This window comes from Bos grunniens, chromosome 8 (genome assembly GCF_055505025.1).
Source record: "Bos grunniens cultivar Pamir isolate PY7600 chromosome 8, Bosgru_T2T1.0, whole genome shotgun sequence".
NCBI classification, from domain to species: Eukaryota; Metazoa; Chordata; class Mammalia; order Artiodactyla; family Bovidae; genus Bos; species Bos grunniens.
The window spans coordinates 98,968,658-98,990,021 of NC_141172.1; the positions used below are offsets into that span (position 1 = coordinate 98,968,658).

General features: G+C 44.4%; 1 protein-coding gene and 1 pseudogene across 10 annotated transcripts in view; one reads left to right on the top strand and one right to left on the bottom strand.

Moving 5' to 3' along the window:
- The window catches only part of PALM2AKAP2 (PALM2 and AKAP2 fusion), a 522,805-nt gene that overhangs the window by 163,699 nt on the left and 337,742 nt on the right, over nucleotides 1-21,364 (top strand). The gene's annotated exons all lie outside the window — the stretch shown is intronic.
- LOC147367780 (ATP synthase peripheral stalk subunit d, mitochondrial pseudogene) lies at nucleotides 2,768-7,800 on the bottom strand (annotated as a pseudogene). The gene is made up of 2 exons (XR_015132108.1): nucleotides 7,694-7,800; nucleotides 2,768-3,952 (listed from the first exon to the last, which is right to left on the bottom strand). The product of XR_015132108.1 is annotated as an ATP synthase peripheral stalk subunit d, mitochondrial pseudogene (transcript).

Genomic DNA, 21,364 nt, shown 5'->3' on the forward strand with positions numbered 1-21,364 from the left:
TTTTAAATAGCTCAGTCTGATGGGCGGATGTGGTAGGCAGCCTAAGACACCAAGATGATGGAACCAACTCTGGGGAAACTTGCTGCTCTTTAGTTGTTCTGAGAAATGTCACCTCAGCTGGCAAACCTGTTGTCCTGAGTTTAGCACTTGTGGAAGCTTGAGGTCCCAATGGAGAGAAAATCTGAAAGGAAAGTGGAAGTTGCTCAGTTGTGTTCGACTCTTTGCAACCCCATGGACTGTGTAGCCCACCAGGCTCCTCTGTCCATGGAATTCTCCAGGCAAGAATCCTGGAGTGCACTGCCATTCCCTTCTCCAGGGGAAGTCCCTAAAAGCAAGCTCAGACACGAGAAAGGGGAAGAGGGTTCCCAGGATGGTGGCAAAGGGGGAACCTAGTACCCAGCCATAGAATGAGATAGCAATCCATCTAGAAGGAATTTCTTTTTTTTTTTTTAAGATTGGAGTACAATTCCTTTGCAGTGTTGTGTTAGTTTCTGCTTGCAACAATGTGAATCAGCTATAAGCCTACATATGTCCCTCCCTCTTGAGCCTCCCTCTTTACCCCCATCCCACTCCAACCCCCCACCCCCTCCCACTCCTCTAGGTCATCACTGAACACCGAGTTGAGCTCCCTGTGTTACGCAGCAGCTCAGAACAAAGTTCTTGGTCAAGATCAAAAAACCGGAACATAGAGAAAGAGGAATAGAGATGCATTGCTTAGAAACACGGAGGCTGCCATGATTTCTTCAAGATTCCAGATAATTGAACTGCACTGGAGTTGAACAGTTAAAATGGATGAAAGGTAGCACATAGGGATCATCAACGCAGGGTACATTCAGTAAAATTAGAACCCTTTTGCTTTACTTTTTCAAAAAATAAAAGACAAATCCAGCTTAGGTTAGCAGCCCCTAGAGCCTGTCATCAGTCAGTGTGCAGGACTTGAGGCATAGGCCTGGGCTTTAGGGCCGGGACTCCAGGCCCCAGAGACATCTGAAATCTGGTTGTCAGAACTGAGGTGAGAGGTTGGGCAGAGGTGGACTCAAAAAGCTGCTGCCCAGACTCATTGGTCCTGGCAGACAGTGCTCTCTCCCTGCTGATTTCATCCTGTTGAGCCTTATTTTCTGGTTGTGTATGTTATGCAAGCTTGGGGGGACCATTCAGATTATTTGGATCCAAGCCAGAAAGAGGGTTACCTTGGAGATGAATTTATTTCATCTCCTGAAATGCTGGTGAGTTGCCAAGCAGAGATCAGAGACCTGGAAGCTTTCACCAAGCTTTATGACTAGACACAGCCCATTCCGTCCTCCTCGGCTCAACAGCCTGATGCAGGTGTGTGTATCAGCTGCATGGGAAGGATGCAGAAGGGACAAAAACAATTTAGTATCAACAGGAGGAGAAGGCGCACAGGCTTTAATCCCCCACCCCTCACTGTGCTGCTCCCTCGAGTAGCAGACCCGGTGCAGAGAGGAGAGGGAGACAGTGGCTTAGAAAGTGTCTGCATTTGATTGGTATGTGCACCTTGAGAATTAAAAAGTAGATGAGATTAATGCATGTCTAAATGAAGACACTCGCCATACACACACTCCTTAGAGCTTGGGAGCCCTATGGCTGTGTCCCAGACCAGACACATAGAGTCCAAAGAAAATCAATGACTGTCATATAATATAACTGTCTGGCCACCCTCGAAGCCCCACTTTTTTTCTAGGTGGTTCCAGAGAAGGACAACTCCCAGCCCAGCTCCGACAGCTGAATTAGATGGCTGAGTTGTGGCATTGCTTCTGCCAAAACTGCTTGGATGGTTCCCCCGGGGGGCTTAAGGATGCGGTCAAGTTTCCTGGTTTACCCTGAATTAAGCAGAAATCTTCACCTGGCCAGGTGGCATTATGTCCATGTCACCTCATCACTGGAGAAAATGCATTACACCCTCCTGCAGTTCTTTCATGAAATGGAGCATGGCATCAAGGAAATAAGATAGTCAGCATGGCATCACAGCGGGTCAGAAATAGTATCAGCTACATACTTTGATTATATTTTAAAATTCAGTTTACACACAATAGGAACTCAGTTAATTAACTCCAAGCTGTAATCTCAGTCGGATTTGAATGGATCTGCATTTCAATAGCTTATTCCTCCAAAATAATATTAAGAAGCCCCATAGCAGCCTGTCATTCTAGAGCTAAATCATAAAACTTGGTTGTTTTCTCCTCGTTTTCAACAACCATTATTATTTACGCAATACTAATGAAATCAAGCAGATAGTATGACTTTCTTGTAGTTGAGGTTAATTTGTCAATTTCCTGCCAGTCTTCCAATACCTCCAGCACACGTTTTCCTGGTTAGTTGACGAACCTAATGATCGTAGTACCGAGAGGACTGGCAAAGTTCACTTCTATGGATCTTTTCCCAAATCATAACTGGTTGATCTTTTTTCCTTTGAGTTTTCCAGGACAGAGGAATTCTTATATTTAGTAACATCTTCTCATTCTAAACAAAATGTGAAATGTGCAAACAAGTGAAAAAAATGAAATCATTTAAAAGTGTTTGGCCTGGGGCCTGACACTAAATAAATATTTTAGCATTCTAAAAGGAAAAACAATGCCCTTGATTTCGACACCAAAGAAATTTGGGGGATTTTCTTGGCATCGATTTTAGGTAGGTGTAATTAGACTCCATATGCATTTTGCTTTGAGTTTTTCTCACTTAACATTTACATGAATGTTTTCTCATGCTGTTATGAGATTTTCATAAATAGAATTTTAGTTGGTTACATAATTATTAGCAAGGAGTACATTTGGCTGTATCAGAAAGCCTGAAAAACAATAGCTTAAGTTTTTTTAGCTTCAAAGAAAAAATTGGAACAACTGAGGATGCTCTTGGGGTAGGGAGACTGCTCATTGAAGGCAGAAGGAGCTTTTCTTGGTTTTTTTGGAGGTTTTCTTTTTTTGCACTATGTAATTATTTTTAATGTCCGGAGTTTATAATCTGAGGACCAGAACTTTCTCCCATACTCAAGTTTATAAATTCTCAAATGGCTTATGAGGCCAGTACAGGTACTTCCTCCTATCTAATTTGGTTTCTGGGAAGACTTCATTCACATCCTCAGTGGTCATCTGATCAGGTGGAATTATGTTCCTCATCTTCTCCAGCTCTTTCTCATATTCCTGAATCCTGGTCTTTGAGAGAGACAAAAACTCAGCACAACTTTTCATATCTTCTTTTTCCTCAGGATCCACCTTGGCAGTATAATTTATCCTCCAGCACAGGAACTTTCAGGGCATTAAACTTCTTCTCAGAGTCACCCACCAAGCCAGACTTTGCCACGTTGGCCATGTAGGAAACCCAGTCGACGGCAGGTGGCTTCTCAGGCAGAGTAACCAACTCAGTTCACAAGTTGAAGGACTCGTGCCAGGATTTCAGGGAATTAGCAAAGGCCTTCTTGGTTTCAGGGGATGGTCCCCCCAGAAGCTACCCGGTCAATGGCTTTTAGAGCAAGTTTCCATCCAGGCATCTTGAGATCCTTCACCGACTCTGGCAGCCCACAGTCCACAGCAGCCCAGGAGGAGATCCTGATGCTCTGCTATCCTTAGGGAAGGCGGCCAGGTACCAGGCATGAGCCTTCCCAGAGAGAGAAGGAAGTTATGGTCTGGGGAGACTGAGTCACATGATCACCCTCACTCAAAAAAGTCTGGGCAGGCAAGTTGATACCTTTCCAGCCTCTCTGGTGAAGATATGCAGGTGTCTTAGAATGAAGTGGTCAGAATTCCAATTACCATGTCAAAGGGCCATGGATTTCTCTTTTCCGAATTCCAGTTTGATTGCTGCCTGACAAGTGGCAGGATTTAAAGGGCTGTGCTCCATTTATGACCTCCTGATTTGGTGCTGGAAACACAGATGTACAACCAAGCAGTCATGAAAGTTGCATCAAAACCAGTGGATATCAGTTTCAGGGAGGCAGCTGTCAACACAAGATAAAAAAAAATTCCTCAGTGTTTAGAGCTGGCCCTGTTTGAAATTAACTCCATCATGGGATAATGAACAACCTGTCCCAGGATGCAGAAACTGAACAGATAACTTGGTATGTAGGTAGAAGAGGCACTTTATGGATCAGGTGAAGTGGACCAGGTGCCTCTACCATTGATATACATCTCCATGATTTAAAAATTAGGGTATATTTGCTAAAGTACTTCCCCAAGCACCTAGGGTATTGGCTGTGCGGTAGAGCCTTGTTCCCACGTTGCTCGTTAGTTACCTGAAGTGTAGCTGGTAGAGTGATTACCAGACACGGTGGATTCACCTTCCAGGCTCCAGGCTCCAGTGCCGTAGGAAAGCCCTGTCTTGGGCTTCCAAGCCATTGCCTGGCTTATAAAGCAGCTTCATCCAAAGTTACACATGTCTTTTTCCTCACTGCCTGTTAACATGACACTATTATTTTTCCAGAGGCCGTGGATTTCCCCTTTTGTGCCAGCAAAATATGCATGTTCCTCATGGGAAGGATGGTGTGGCCTCTGACATAACTCAGTTGTAAAATGAGGAGAAACGTGAAAACCATTGACCCTTTGATTTATTTGCAAAATGGACTTGCTAAAATGGAAAGTTTCATTCATTAAACTCATTTTCTGTGAACTTAAAGCTATAAATTAAGTGTGATCGATAAACTAGTGAGTCTAAGCTTATGTAACTCAGGCAGCATGGGTTTTTTTTCCTTATATAACAGAATTCTTCATTTTATTTTTGGCTGTGCTGGGTCTTTGTTGCTGCATGTTGGCTTTCTCTAGTTGGAGCGAGTGGGGACTACTCTTTGGGCTTCTCGTTGCTGCGGCTTCTCGTGTCGCAGAGCGTGGGCTCTAGGTCCGTGGGCTTCAGCGGTTGTGGTGCACAGGCTTAGTTGTTCCCAGGCCTGTGGGATCTTCCTGGACCAGGGATTGAACCCATGCCCCCTGCATTAGCAGGTAGATTCTTAACCACTGGATCACCAAGGAAGTCCAGGATGGCTTTCACTTTAGGTGAAATGAGGATCCATTGGAGGATTTATTGGAGCATCATCTGACCTATTTTTTAATTTTTTTAAGGATCACTTTAGCTGTGGTGCTGAGACTAGATATAGAGATCAGCTTAGTTACCAAAGGGGAAGAGAGTTGAGAGGTGGACAAAATGAGTAAGTGGGTGATTGACGGGTACTTTCAAGAAGTTTTGCCTTAAAGGGCAAACAAGAAAGGGAGAGGTAGACGAAGAAGAATTTGGGCTCAAGGGAGACTACTTTTAGACATGTTAGAGCATGATTGAGGGCTGTTGAGAATGATCTGGAGACTGGAAAAGTTGCTGAGGCAGGAAAAGAGAGAGACAGTTGCTGGAAGGACATCCTTGAGTTAGGGAGTGAGGATGTTATCGAGGGTACAAATGAAGGAGAATCTTCCAAGAGTGATGGCAGAGCCTGTGGGGCCAGCAAGGAGGCTGGAGCCCGTGGGGGAGGGTGTGGAGGAGGCTTTCTGACTGCTTCTGGTTTCACAGTGAAATGGGAAGCAAGGTCAGCCACCGGTAGTGAGGAAGGGGGAAGAGGCATTGAAGTTTGAGGAGACAGAAGGTGTAATATCATCCTCTGAGACAGTTCAAGAGTAATTAAAGCAGGGAAACACAGATTTCTGGATACCTCTGAGGCCTCCCTACAATTTAAATTCATGAATCCAAAAGAAAACCAGACAACATGGTCCTATGTTTTCCTCCAGCATTTTCAGCTGAATATGTGCAGATACAGGCAAAGTGTTGGATTTCATCTGAGTTGGGTTTTTGAAAGACTGTGGTCATGGTTATTGATGGTGGAATCTAAAAGCTTCCCAAAGAGGGAAGTGAGGCCATGAGGTGGGGAAAGGGCAGTGAAAGAGTGATCGGATCAAAACAACATAAAAGGAATATTGTATTTTATGAATTGGGCTGTCTTTTATAAATTAAATCATATTTCCAACGCATGATGGAAAGTTAGCCACATTTAAAAACTAGGTAGTGAGTTTGCATATGTGAAACATCCTATATGATTCAGTTCAGTCGTTCAGCCATGTCCGACTCTTTGCAACCCCATGAATCGCAGCACGCCAGGCCTCCCTGTCCATCACCAACTCCTGGAGTTCACTCAAACTCACGTCCATCGAGTCAGTGATGCCATCCAGCCATCTCATCCTCTGTCATCCCCTTCTCCTCCTGCTCCCAATCCCTCCCAGCATCAGAGTCTTTTCCAATGAGTCAACTCTTCACGTGAGGTGGCCAAAGTACTGGAGTTTCAGCTTTAGCATCATTCCTTCCAAAGAAATTCCAGGGCTGATCTCTTTCAGAATGGACTAGTTGGATCTCCTTTCGGTCCAAGGGACTCTCAAGAGTCTTCTCCAACACCACAGATCAAAAGCGTCAATTCTTCGGTGCTCAGCTTTCTTCACAGTTCAACTCTCACATCCATACATGACCACTGGAAAAACCATAGCCTTGACTAGACGGACCTTTGTTGGCAAAGTAATGTCTCTGCTTTTCAATATGCTATCTAGGTTGGTCATAACTTTCCTTCCAAGGAGTAAGCGTCTTTTAATTTCATGGCTGCAGTCACCATCTGCAGTGATTTTGGAGCCCCCCAAAATAAAGTCTGACACTGTTTCCACTGTTTCCCCATCTATTTCCCATGAAGTGATGGAACCAGATGCCATGATCTTTGTTTTCTGAATGTTGAGCTTTAAGCCAACTTTTTCACTCTCCACTTTCACTTTCATCAAGAGGCTTTTTAGTTCCTCTTCACTTTCTGCCATAAGGGTGGTGTCATCTGCATATCTGAGGTTACTGATATTTCTCCCGGCAGTCTTTATTCCAGCTTGTGTTTCTTCCAGCCCAGCATTTCTCATGATACTCTGCATTAGGAATAATTATCTGCTGGTATTTCTATTTACATTGTGTTTTCTTTTGTGTGTGTGTTATTATTATTATTTTTTAATTGGCATATAGTTGCTTTACACAAATGCTCAGCATCTCTAGTTATTAGAGAAATGCAGCTCAGAACTACAATGAGATATCACCTCACACCAGTCAGAATGACCATCATCAAAAAATCTACAAACAATAAATGCTGGAGAGGGTATGGAGAAAAGGGAATCCTCCTGCACTGTTGGTGGGAATATAAACTGACACAGCCACTGTGGCGTATATTGTGTTTTCTTAAAGCAAGTCACGGTATATCTGGAAGAAGCTGGATATAAGGCATTCTGAATATAAGGCAGTTGGCCAACTGGGAGGGCTCTGAGCAGAAGCCATGGGTGACATGTTTCACTGGCCCAGCCCCCAGGCCCGGACGGGAATGTGCAGCCAGTGCCCCACTGGCCAAGGAGTGGCCGTCTTGGTCACATAACAGAACTAGGGATCGATGATGTGCCTGGTCAGAGGTGCAGAGACTGCTCACAGTCTCCACTATCTGGAGCCAGGATCTGAGGAGCTGCTGAGAGTTGAGGACAGCGGGCGATGGGAACGCCCATCTGAAAAGGGAGCAGGGTGGTAGGCAGTGTAATAGAACCGCAGAGGAGGGGCAGCGTGGAATTCCAGCCATTCCTCCTGAGTTACCAAGCCTAGATTTGGAGGTGAGGGTTGTTGGTGGAATCACCGAGACCGCAGAGGTTGCTCAGAAGGAAGGAAGGAACCTGGGGGCGGGGGCGTGGGGGGTGGTTCTTACCTTTGAACATCCTTCCCACCGTGGTCTTCACTGGCCGAGACACGGGGTAGGACTGAGCCTGAGGATGGGGGCGCTGACGATCTAGCTGTAGAACCTGGGAAAAGCAGGGGTGGAGGAAGCGAGGAGGGGCTGACGAGGAACAGCTGTTCTCTTCCCTCAGAGCAGATGGGAGGTTTCCGTACCAGCACACCATTTATATCATCCATGGCAAAATGTGCGTTTATTTCATCTGGCCCCATTGTCCATATTTAACAGAAGTCAGAGCAGGGTAAGGGGCTTCCCAGGTGTTGCTAGTGATAAAGAACCCGTGTGCCAAAGCAGGAGATGAGGGTTCGATCTCTGGGTTGGGGAGACACCCTGGAGGAGGGCATGGCAATCCACCCCAGTGTTCTTGCCTGGAGAACCCCCTACACAGAGAAGCCTGGTGGTCCTACTGCTAGGACCTCAAAGAGTCAGACATGACTAAAGCGACTTAGCATGCATGATTAGACAGGGTAAAGGGAGACCACAGGTCATTTTCTTGGCCTCACTGAGCTTATTCTTGCCTAGGGCCGGTATGTATGTGTTAAGTGTTGTGAAATGGGGTGACTCTTCCTGGCATGAGTCTTGATTCTAATACAGCAGTGTCATGGTCTCGTCATGAGATCCTTCCATGTTTGAGTCTTCTCATCCTTGATAAGGAGTTAGCATTACCTGGTCTCTCAGTAGCGGCAAATAAGAGATACGGAAGTGCTTTGCAAAGCATGATGATGTAGATGCAGCTGGAAGGCTTCTGCAGTAGGTGGCTATACAGAAGCCCTAACCTTGCAAAATGAAGTGAGGTCAGCACAGATTAAGCAGACCAAATCAAATCTTTGATGGTTGAGTGATTTCTAAAAATGATTGCAGGTCGGCACAATTTAACAGGACTGCCCAGAGCAGCTGAAAACATTGTCCAGGACAGATCAGATAAAGCCAAGTTAGAAATTGGTTGTTGCTGTAAATCAAGCGGTAGGCTATCACTGACCTAGATTTTTCCCAGAAGTTTTCCCACAGGAAGTGAAAGAAAAACCGCCCCGTGGCTGCCAGGGCTTGATTTGTCAGGAGCTACACGAGGTCTACATGGCATTAAAAGATTGCCCATCTCTCAGCTTGCCCTAATGAGCCGGGGCTCACTGAATTCAAAGCCAGTGAGATGTGTAAATCAAATCTATAGAATAAAATAGCCAGATTTCAGCCCCAGTTGCCAGCAAGCCTTAACAGCCTCTGGTTGCATCGTCCTTCCCTTAGCTACTAAGTGTTCAGCTTGTTGCTGAAACTGCTGCTTTTTAATGCCTCACGCTGTAAGGTCAATATTTTCCCCATTTTCTGCCTCCCTTTAAGGAAGTAGGGATGAGAAGCGGCATCAAGAGGAAGCTTGTTGTGGGCCCTGACCTGGGAGACCCAGAGAGCTAGTCCTGAAACCAAGAACTGGCTGGCTGTTCTCTCTCTGCACCAGAGGGTATGGGGCCAATCTGAGGGACCCAGGGATGTGGGAGCTATTCCAGAGCATCCTGGGAAGACCCAAGAGCCAAACTCTTCTCATCTTATGTCAGATCTGTGCTGTGCTGTGTTCTGCTTAGCTGCTCAGTCATGTCTGACTCTTTGTGACCCTTTGGACTGTAGCCTGCCAGGCTCCTCTGTCCATGGGGATTCTCCAGGCAAGAATACTGGAGTGGGTTGCCATGGCCTCCTCCAGGGGATCTTCCCAGTCCAGGGATTGAACCCAGGTCTCCTGCATTGCAGGCGGATTTTTTACCATCTGCGCCACCAGGGAAGCCCTATGTCAGGTCTGCAAAGTGTGTAATATACCACGCCTTGCACCCCAGCTGATTGAAGTCAGGCACGGTCACCACAGGATGGTATGTGATAGTCCCCAGGATTCTCCTCACTGCCGTTGTGTCAACCTTCCTCTCTCCCACATTCTGAACCCCTGGCCCTGAAGCTGACTTTGACTCCACCTTTGCCCTTTGGGTTTGTGTCACTATGATGACGGGGCCGATCAACACTCCCTGACTCATGTGCGATGTCAGAGGAGTTTGGAGTGGCTTTGGTGACAACATCGGAAAGCATCCAGTTGCACGTTAGAACGTGGTGGGTGAGCATGGTTCACATGAGGATAGAGATACAGTGCACACTTGCACCATCACCTTGGCTCCGTTGCACTGCTGGCCTTTTTCACCCATGTGCATGTGGAATTGTAAATGTGTACATACCTACATGTCAGTGATGGAGTTTTCAAGGGAAGAAAAATCTAAGAAGCATCCAAGTACGGGCCTAGAAACCCTGTGTGGGTCTGAACGTGATTGTGGTAGAATTGTAAGGCCCTGGCTGCCCTCTTTGTAGAACTTTGTAACAATCAGATGCCAAGAGCGATATTGAGAAGTGAGTGTCCTATCACTGAAACAGTTGATTCATTCTTTTCATTTATTCATATGCAGAATAAGTATTGATGGCCTACTGTGTGCTGGGATTCTCTGGTGGCTCAAAGGGTAAAGAGTCTACCTGCAATGCAGGAGACCTGAGTTTGATCCCTGGGTCGGGAAGATACCCTGGAGAAGAAAATGGCAACCCACTCGAGTAATCGTGCCTGGAAAATCCCATGGACAGAGGAGGGGCCTGGTGGGCTGCAGTCCACAGGGTCAGAAAGAGTCGGACACGACTGAGCGACTTCACTTTCACTGTGTGCCGGGGATTCTAGGACAGCCCAGCAGGACAGAGGGACTAGTTTCTAGGGTTTACTAGATGATGCTGGCAGTGCGTATTCTGAAAGAGAGAAGCCTGTGGTGTTCTCAGGATAGGTACCTTGTCCATGGGCACAGACTAGTAAGTGACGGGGCTAGGCTTCGAATACATGTCTGCCTGATGCCCAAACTCACCTGTCAGTCACTAACCTGCAGTACTTCACAAGCATTTCCCTGTAACTGCATGGCGGGGTAGGGACAGAACACTGAGAAACGATGGTGGGAAGGTGGACCAAGCTTTTGCTAGGTAAGGGGTTTGGATTTTGTCCTGTAGGTGAGGGGAGGCTCTGAGGGAGTGATCTCATTGCACGTGCATTTTTGAGAGAGTTTCCTACTATAGGATAGAAAGTAGTTTCAGATGGGAGAGAGAGGGACCACTCATAGGTGGTTTCATTGATCCCATAATGAAATAGCAATAGTCCAGAGTAGGAGAGTAAGGAGGTGGGAGGGAGGAGCTGGGAGGTTGGGATTGACACACGCATGCAATTGATACTATGTAGGAAAACAGATAATATAAGGACAACCTACTGTACAGCACAGAGAACTCTATTTAATGCACTGTGGTGACGTGAATAGGAAGGAAAACCCAAAAGGGAGGGGATATGTGTGTATGTGTGGCTGATTCATTTAGCCATGCAGTAGAAACTAACAGAGCAACTATACTCCAATAAAAATTTAAATCCAAATAAAACAAAAAAGGAGAGTAGCTGTGGAGATGCTGAAGAAGGCATGGGTGTGATAATTTTGAGTTACGATTTTCAAGGTGATGTTAATTGACAGATCTTGAAATTGATTGAAATGTGATATGAAAGGTATGGAGAAATAAAGGAGAGAGCCAGGTGTCTAGCACAGCTAAGTGGATGGGTTGATGGTGTTATTCCTCAGGACAGAGAACATAAGAAATGTTAGTCACTCAGTCATGTCTGATTCTTTGCAACCCCATGGACTCCAGGCTGCTCTGTCCATGGGATTTTCCAGGCTGCTCTGTCCATGGGATTTTCCAGGCAAGAGTACTGGAGTGGGTTGCCTTTTTCTTTTCCAAGGGAACATAAGAAGAGGAATATATTTGAGGGGAAGTTGGTGAGTTTAGTTTGGACATGATGAGCTCATGATGCCTTTGGGACACACGTGTGAGATGCCTGGTAGGCATATGAACATACAGGTCTAGATCGCAGGATGGTGATCCAGTGTGGGGACTTAAAAATCTGCATTTAATAGTAACTTCAACCATGGGAGTGATTGAAGCTCTCCAGGGAGAGAATGTAGCCTGTGAAGTCAACCTGATGACTCACATATTTAGGGATGAGGGTGGCCAGAGGAGTGGGAGGATGGTTAGGGCAGGTAGGAGGGTGGTAGGTGAAGATGAAAGAACTTTTCACGAAGGAAGGAGTGATGCATGATATTGAATGATGCTGACAGACAATAACAGGGCTTCTGGAAAGTGTCCACTGAGCATGCCAACTGGGAAGTCACTGGTGGCCCAGACAGAACGGGAGTGCTGGTCAAATAGAGCGGTGAGGTGTGGAGTTGAGCTGAATGCAAGTGGGGACGGTGAATGAAGACTGGCTCCCCACGTGGTGTGGTTGTGGAAAAAGGAGAGAAATGAACTTTAGTTAGAATGGGCGTAAGATTTATATGGCTTCCCTGGTGGTTCAGATGGTAAGGAGCCTGCCTGAAATGTGGGAGACCTGGGTTCCATCCCTGGGTTGGGAAAATCCCCTGGAGAAGGAAATGGTAACCGACTCCAGTATTCTTGCCTGGAGAATTTCATGGACCAAGGGGCCTGCTGGGCTATATGGTCTGTGGGGTCACAAAGAGTTGGATATGACTGAGCATTCTCTCTCTCTCTCTATTTATATGTATATATATATGAGTAATATGGATTGTTTTTAAAGAAGTCTAATCTTTTATATGGGAAAAAAATTTGTACTGGAGTATAGTTGCTTTACAGAGTTGTGTTAGTTTCTGCTGTACAGCAAAATGAACCAGCTATATGTGTACATATATCCCCTCTTCTGTAGATTTCCTGTGGTTCTATAAAGACCTACAAGACCTTTTAGAACTAAGACCCAAAAAAGATGTCCTTTTCATTATAGAAGACTGGAATGCAAAAGTAGGAAGTCAAGAAACACCTGGAGTAACAGGCAAATTTGACCTTGGAGTACAGAATGAAGCAGGGTAAAGGCTAATAGAGTTTTGCCAAGGGAATGCACTGGTCATAGCAAACACCCTCTTCCAACAACACAAGAGAGGACTCTACATATGGACATCACCAGATGGTCAACACTGAAATCAGATTGGTTATATTCTTTGCAGCCAAAGATAGAGAAGCTCTATACAGTCAGCAAAAACAAGACTGGGAGCTGACTGTGGCTCAGATCATGAACTCCTTATTGCCAAATTCAGACTTAAATTGAAGAAAGTAGGGAAAACCACTAGATCATTCAGGTATGACCTAAATCAAATCCCTTATGATTATACAGTGGAAGTGAGAAATAGATTTAAGGAACTAGATCTGATTGAGTGCCTGATGCACTATGGACTGAGGTTCGTGACATTGTACAGGAGACAGGGATCAAGATCATCCCCATGGAAAAGAAATGCAAAAAAGCAAAATGGCTGTCTGGGGAGGCCTTATAAATAGCTGTGAAAGAACAGAAGTGAAAAGCAAAGGGGAAAAGAAAAGATATAAGCATCTGAATGCAGAGTTCCAAAGAATAGCAAGAAGAGATAAGAAAGCCTTCTTCAGCGATCAATGCAAAGAAACGGAGGAAAACAACAGAATGGGAAAGACTAGAGATCTCTTCAAGAAAATTAGAGATACCAAGGGAACATTTCATGCAAAGATGGGCTCGATAAAGGACAGAAATGGTATGGACCTAACAGAAGCAGAAGATATTAAGAAGAAGTAGCAAGAATACACAGAAGAACTGTACAAAAAAGATCTTCATGACCAAGATAATCACGATGGTATGATCACTGACCTAGAGCCAGACATCCAGGAATGTGAAGTTAAGTGGGCCTTAGAAAGCATCACTATGAACAAAGCTAGTGGAGGTGATGGAATTCCAGTTGAGCTGTTTCAAATCCTGAAAGATGATGCTGTGAAAATGCTGCACTCAATATGCCAGCAAATTTGGAAAACTCAGCAGTGGCCACAGGACTGGAAAAGGTCAGTTTTCATTCCAATCCCAAAGAAAGGCAATGCCAAAGAATGCTCAAACTACTGCACAATTGCACTCATCTCACACGCTAGTAAAGTAATGCTCAAAATTCTCCAAGCCAGGCTTCAGCAATACGTGAACCATGAACTTCCAGATGTTCAAGCTGGATTTAGAAAAGGCAGAGGAACCAGAGATCAAATTGCCAACATCCGCTGGATCATGGAAAAAGCAAGAGAGTTCCAGAAAAACATCTATTTCTGCTTTATTGACTATGCCAAAGCCTTTGACTGTGTGGATCACAATAAACTGTGGAAAATTCTGAAAGAGATGGGAATACCAGACCACCTGACCTGCCTCTTGAGAAACCTATATGCAGGTCAGGAAGCAACAGTTAGAACTGGACATGGAACAACAGACTGGTTCCAAATAGGAAAAGGAGTACGTCAAGGCTGTATATTATATACATATATATATGTATATTATATATTATATACATATATATTATAAGCAGGCTGTCACCCTGCTTGTTTAACTTCTACGCAGAGTACATCATGAGTAACGCTGGGCTGGAGGAAGCACAAGCTGGAATCAAGATTGCCGGGAGAAATATCAATAACCTCAGATATGCAGATGACACCACCCTTATGGCAGAAAGTGAAGAGGAACTAAAGAGCTTCTTGATGAAAATGAAAGAGGAGAGTGAAAAAGTTGGCTTAAAGCTCAACATTCAGAAAATGAAGATCATGGCATCTGGTCCCGTCACTTCATGGGAAATAGATGGGGAAACAGTGTCAGGCTTTATTTTGGGGGGCTCCAAAATCACTGCAGATGGTGACTGCAGCCATGAAATTAAAAGACGCTTACTCCTTGGAAGAAAAGTTATGACCAACATAGATATAGCATATTAAAAAGCAGAGACATTACTTTGCCAACAAAGGTCCATCTAGTCAAGGCTATGGTTTTTCCAGTAGTCATATATGGATGTGAGAGTTGGACTGTGAAGGAAGCTGAGCACCGAAGAATTGATGCTTTTGAACTGTGGTGTTGGAGAAGACTCTTGAGAGTCCCTTGGACTGCAAGGAGATCCAACTAGTCCATTCTGAAAGAGATCAGCCCTGGGATTTCTTTGGAAGGAATGATGCTAAAGCTGAAACTCCAGTACTTTGGCCACCTGATGCGAAGAGTTGACTCATTGGAAAAGACTCTGATGCTGGGAGGGATTGGAGGCAGGAGGAGAAGGGGAGGACAGAGGATGAGATGGCTGGATGGCATCACGGACTCGATGGATGTGAGTTTGAGTGAACTCTGGGAGTTGGTGATGGGCAGGGAGGCCTGGTGTGCTGAGATTCATGGGGTTGCAAAGAGTCAGACATGACTGAGCGACTGAACTTGTGGATTTCCTTCCCAGTTAAGTCACCATAGAGCACTGAATAGAGTTCCTGGTGCTTATAGTAGGTTCTCATAAGAAGTCTAAATTCTTAGGTGAAAGAGCTAGTTGAAAGTAAAGAAGTGGAAACTACACGTGGGTGGAAGGATTAATGATGGCATTGGGTCTCTGAGAGATGATGGAATTCAGGGCACTGGTGACGAGCCTTTTATATACAAACAGAAAAAAATACTTATTTTAAGCATAGGCTTATTTAAATATAGGCTTGTGCTGGGAAGGAAGTGTCTTCTAGTGAAGCTACAGACTGACAAAGGGCAGGCACAAGGATTCCTGGACAGTGTCAGGAGCCCACCTGAGGCTGAAGACCACAGATTTGTCGTGGCTGTCTCTTGCAGTGTTATGGTACCCTACATGGATGTGGTACCCTGCATGGATGTTTAATCTTGGAAATCAGGATGGGCATTGAACCCTGATTTGGAATTCTGCTAGATGGGTATAGCCAAAGGATGAGGAGGTGAGGTGGATGAGAATACAGGAAGACAGTGGTTGGAAATGATTGTTCACTTGATTCTAGCTAAAAAGAGATGAAAGGGAAGAAGACAGCAGAGCTATGAAGAGTGGGGAGAAAATAAAGCCATAGATGAGGGGGCTTGAAAAGATCCTAAAGCGCATGTGGCGAGGACAAGCAGGGGGAGAGAGGGGAGGATGGGCGGCTGTGGCTGGAACCTGGGCCTTCGTAGCTAACACTTCATACTTAGTGATGAGGCAGATGTCAGCCCTCGGGAGGGCTGGTTGACGAGGGGAGATCAAGGTTATCTGAGATGAGATTGTCAAGGAACTGTGGGAATAACGGCTGGATGAGTCACACACACAAACACTGATGCACACACACATCACCACGATGATGGTGGGATTTGATAGGTATACTGTGAGCCAAAGGGTGAAGTCATCGGTGGGTGTGAGGAAGTGACCGGAAAGGTCACTTGGTGACAGAGAGGAGGACGATTAGAACAAGGGAACAAGCCAGACTTCCTGGAGGACAGCGGTGGTCTGGAAGCAACACTAAGGAGTTAAAAAAAAAAAATCTTTGGACCTGCGTCTGATCCTGATACTATCTGGTTTAAAAGCCCATATTCTTAAAACTATTCTGTATTGTTCACTCAATCTGAAGGATAACTTTCAGTTTACCTATATCTTTCTAAGAAAAAAAAAAAAAAAGCTATAGGAAGTAGTCTATTCTCAGCTTTATTCAGCCAACTTTGTTCACTTCTACTGAACTTTCCAAATCAGCAAGTCCATATTTTAAAGACTAAATCTTACAGACAAATCATGATGGAAATAGAATGACCTATACCACAAAACTCCTTAAATCAATCAAGCTTATCTTATAAATCTCTGTTTAAAATTTAGACTGCAGTGGACACTTAACATGTGAAAATATTCCGGTTGGCACTTTTATGGCTTGGGCAGTTGCTGGCCTTTTGGCCTGACCCGAGGCTGGCATTGAACTAGGAATACCCCTTGTGTATGCATGATGCCCTGCATGCTTGGCATCTGAACCTATCTGTTATGCTGAGAACTATCAGACCAGAGAATTGCTGTGAGTCACAAAGACAGCAAATTCAATCTTTAACAAACCTCTCAAACTTCTATGATTCAAGATTCCATAGCTCTGTTACTCCGATTTTTTAATCTGAAAAACAAAAGCACAAAGCAAACATCTCGGTGAAAGTAGATGATATCGGCTGTGTACATTTGCAATGGAAATGTGCCTCTGTGATGAGCTGTGCCATGTATATGGGTTGAAAAATGGAATCCGGAGAGCAAATAGTTGGTTGCCTCAGAGTTCCTGTGTTAGTGTTAATTGCTCAGTCTTTGCGACCCCATGGACTGTAGCCCACCAGGCTCTTCTGTCCATGGAATTCTCCTAGGGATCCTCAGAATTCCTTAACATCTTGGTGGTGACCACTGAAAGTTTCATTCTGTTTTGTGACTTGACTTACAGTGAGGAAGGTAGCACAGCTGTACACCAGCTGTAATTCATCGATACTTGGAAACAGAGTTCTTTTGTCTGCTCCAGACACTCTTTCCCTCTCCCTTAATTTCATAGACTTGGGTTGTTAGTGGGAAAGTAGTTGTTGAAATAGAGGTTCAGTCTTGCTGAGACTGCCCCTCACCAGGACTTCTGGGAACACTCAAGTATTGAATTTAAGACAGCGAATCTTGTTTGTGATATGTGACAGGGTAAATAAGTCGTTTCCTACCCGTGCTTTTGTGACTTCATTCATAGAAACGCGCTGATTCCTGAGCTATGTGCCAAGGATGGCCTTCCCAGCTATCTGGGAACATAAAGGGATGTAGCGCCGCCTAGTGGAGGCAGTTTCTTGGCATGAAGTGAAGTCAGTCGTGTGCGGCTCTTTGCGACCCCATGAACTGTAGCCTGCCAGGCTCCTCCGTGCATGGGATTTTCCAGGCAAGGATACTGGAGTGGGTTGCCATTTCCTTCTCCAGTTTCTTGGCACGCATTCAACCTTATTCTGTAACAAATACAGGAATGAATGTATCTATTAAATGTGGGTAGCAGTAAAACTGAAAGGTGTAAATAAGCCTTTCACAAATTTAATTTACTATACAGTAAATTTTAATGGTGAAAAAATGACTTTGAACCACAGCATCTTATAACTTACAGAGGCTATGAGGATTAATAATATGGGAACTAGAATTGTGGTTACTTTTGAGTGAAGGGAGAAGAGTTGCAGATGGGATGGGACACGTGGAGAGGCTTCTGGAAGTGACTGGTGGATACTGTTTATTTTGAATGGGTGATGATTACAAGGGTATTGGCCTCAAAAGAGCTCATTAACTAAACATTGCTTTTATAGTGTTTTCTGTATCTGTTATTTAATTGGAAGGTCAAACTATGGAAACTTCTGACCAAACACACCACCTCCTACATTTATAGCCCTTTTCAGAGAAATTCCATAAATGCTAAGGCTTGTATGGTTTTGACACTTTATTTCATCATACTTTCCAAATAAGTTTTAAGTAGCGATAATATCTGCATTGACATGCCTGTGGCATCATTCAAGCGTAAGTTCTTTACCTCAGTAGACGTATCATGCTTTGATAGTGGACTGTGTATTTTTGTCTTATTGAGTATTTGAATATGAGCTTTCATGTTCTCTGTGACACAGAATTCCCCCTTCCAAGCTCTTCAGAGAAGCCCAAAAACCAGTAATGCACTTGAAACAGCCAGTTGCCATGGAAATGACCATGTAGGCTACAAGTTCATTTTTGTGACCAGTCAGAGAGAGAAATGAAGAATTATTTAGGAAGGCATCCATCCATTAGAAAAATCCCTTGCAGAGTCCCAACTTCTTAAAAATTACATTTCTTTTAAAAGTGTGGTGACCAGAGGCATTAGTAATGCTGACATATTTGACTGCTTCTTCCAAAGGTGAAAACTCCATTTTACAGGAGAAATTATTTAGAAGTGATATAAGTGAGAACAAACCAACATTGGATTGTAATAGTAAATCCAACATAGTTGAAGTTATTCAGTTGTAACAAAATTTCTTCAAGACACAATGCATTTTAAATTTCCCCTTAGGAAATCTCACAAAGGATTTCACATTTGTGTAATCCAGATGAGAAATGAGAAAAAGGCAAGGAAGTTGAAAGACCCAAATTGATTCCAGGAGTGCTTGCCAAGTTTCCATAATGTCTCATCAGCTGTTTGTGGGGGAGGGAGGCTTGGGAAGAGCAAGGACTCTTTTCTAGGTTCTCAGATTAGGAAATGAGATTTGATCTGGTTGAACTCGTCTTATATCTCTCTCCATGTTTTCTACCTTCTCCCAGACAGATCTGGCCTCTTGGATGAACAGGATGTGGTGTCAGCACACATTCCAGAGGCAACTCTTTTGTGCTCATCATGGAATTCCGCCAACCTCACAGTGGTTGGGATACACACACTCACACGCTCTGAAGTGAAGACTAAATTATTAGTGTGTGTGTGTGTGGTATATATTGGGCTTTCCAGCTGGCTCAGCAGTAAAGAATTTGCCTGTGAGGCAGAAGATACAGGAGATGCCATGGGTTTAATACCTGGGTCAGGAAGATCCCTTGGAGAGGGGCATGGCAACCCACTCCAGTATTCTTGCCTTGGAGACTCCCATGGACAGAGGAGCCTGGCAGGCTGCGGTCCATAGGATCTCACAGAGTTGGACACACCGGAAGTGACCGAGCATGCATGTTATATGTATTAAGCTGGGGGTTTATGTGTGTACTCCTTTTTTCCACCCTCTAGCACTGTGTATTTGGAGATCAACCACTTTGAGTTGGAATAAACTGTCCTTATTTGTTTGGTGTTGTCAGACAGTTCTGGGTGTTGTGAACCCAAAACTAAGTTTTCAAAGAAACATTAAAATTGAAGTGAGAGTGTGTGCCCGGAGAAACATAAATTAGGAAGGGTGCGGTTTTGTTGTTGTTTTTTAGCATTGTTGGCAATAAAAAACATTGGGGACAGTTCTATAGGAAAAAAAGGAAAATGGCTAAATATGGTATGTTCATAATCTATGTTTAAATAATAAAGTCGATATATATGTTCAGACATGAAAAATTTATGTACATACCTTATATAAATATGTAAATGAGGGGCTGGGGATTTCAGAGAGGGCGGGAAGCAGGGACTTGATCTTTTCTGTATCATTTGTTGTTCAGTCGCTAAATCATGTCCGACTGTGACCCCATGGACTGCAGCATGCCAGGCTTCCTGTCCTTCACTGTCCCCCAGAGTTTGCTCAAACTCATATCCATTGAGTCAGTGATGTAATCTAACCATCTCATACTCTGCCGCCCCCTTCTCCTCTTGCCCTCAATCTTTCCCAGCATCAGAGTCTATATCATTAAGGTTTTTTAAATATCAAAATTGTGTTCATATATTACTTGTATAACTTTAAAAAATCAAATTAGCTAAGTTTAAACCTTTTTTGGAATCTACTTTCTCAGAGTTATTTTATTTTATGTAGGGGTAAACTTACCTGTGTGGTTGAAGCTTTGACGGTAACCTCAATTCTTGGTCTTGTTGGACATTTTAATCTAAAGACTTTTTCAAACGAGGAAGGAAGGAAATCAATCTCCTGTGTGTCTGTCTGGGGTGCTGTCCAGGTGGCATGCTATCATCTCAGTCCAACATGTTGGTTGATTGCAATGGTTTAGGGCTCAGTATTGATCCCTCTGTGACCACTGTTAGCTCAAGGCCCTTGTGGGGCAAGAAGATGAAATCATTAGATGCCAGCCAATCTCGGAACTTCCTGGGAGCTCAAAAGCAGATGCTGTCTTATTCCAAAATTTCTTATTCAAGATACCACCAGCCCCAGACAGTCAATGGAAGGGACTCATTAAAAATGCTGGCAATGCTAGCTGCTCCTTTGTCATTTGAATTCTGGCTACTGAGCAGATCTTGTGCCCCAATCAGAGGAAACCACTGGTCTTTTTCAGCTGTCATCTTTGGAGGAATCCTTGGAGTGACTAGAGAAAGTGGATCCAGACTCTTCCTTTGAACAGCAATTTGCACAATGCATACTAATGGCTCGCAGACTTGGTGTTCATTACTGACACATCATATCTGGGGCAGCTATGGGTGCTGCCTGGACTTTTCAATTAGTGCATTATGCTCTACTCATTTACTTCAGTTTGCACCTCCCAGCTTGTCCCAGCTGAGCTCTCAACTACCCCAGGAACTCTTAGCTGTTGCATAGCATCCTGATTTCAATCTAATCAGTCAGTCTATTTCAGCCTCCCCAGGTTCAGATCATTTTCAAAGTGCTGCCCCATTGCTGCACGGGGCACGGATACCATTTCCAACTCCAATAACTGCCAGTGGAGGTGGCTGCCTAGTGAGCTGCCAGGGGGGACCAGGGAGTACCCAGAGCTGGAGCCACCTGATGTCTCCATATGTAGAGTAGGTGCCAAATATTATTCCTCAAATGGTCCAATGAACAAACATTTGTATAATCTGGAAACATGAATGAGTCTCCTCCCCTACAATAGAGCCTTTGTAACTGAGCTCCTGGGATGCACCTCATTTAGGAATCTCTCCAAGGCCATTGTGCATCCATCCATTCATACAACAAAACGTGTTGATTAAGTACCAGACACTGTGCTTATGGGCATATGGTGGTGGAAATGGCATGGTTCCCACCATCAAGGACTTCACAATCTAACAGAAAAGAGACTCTGGGATAAGTGTGGGTGTTATATGTCCCCACGGATTAACGGTGTTGCTTTCCCTGTGTTCACCGATCAGTAAAGGACTGTTGGCACCTGTTTAACACCTCTACTGTCTTCATCTCCTCCC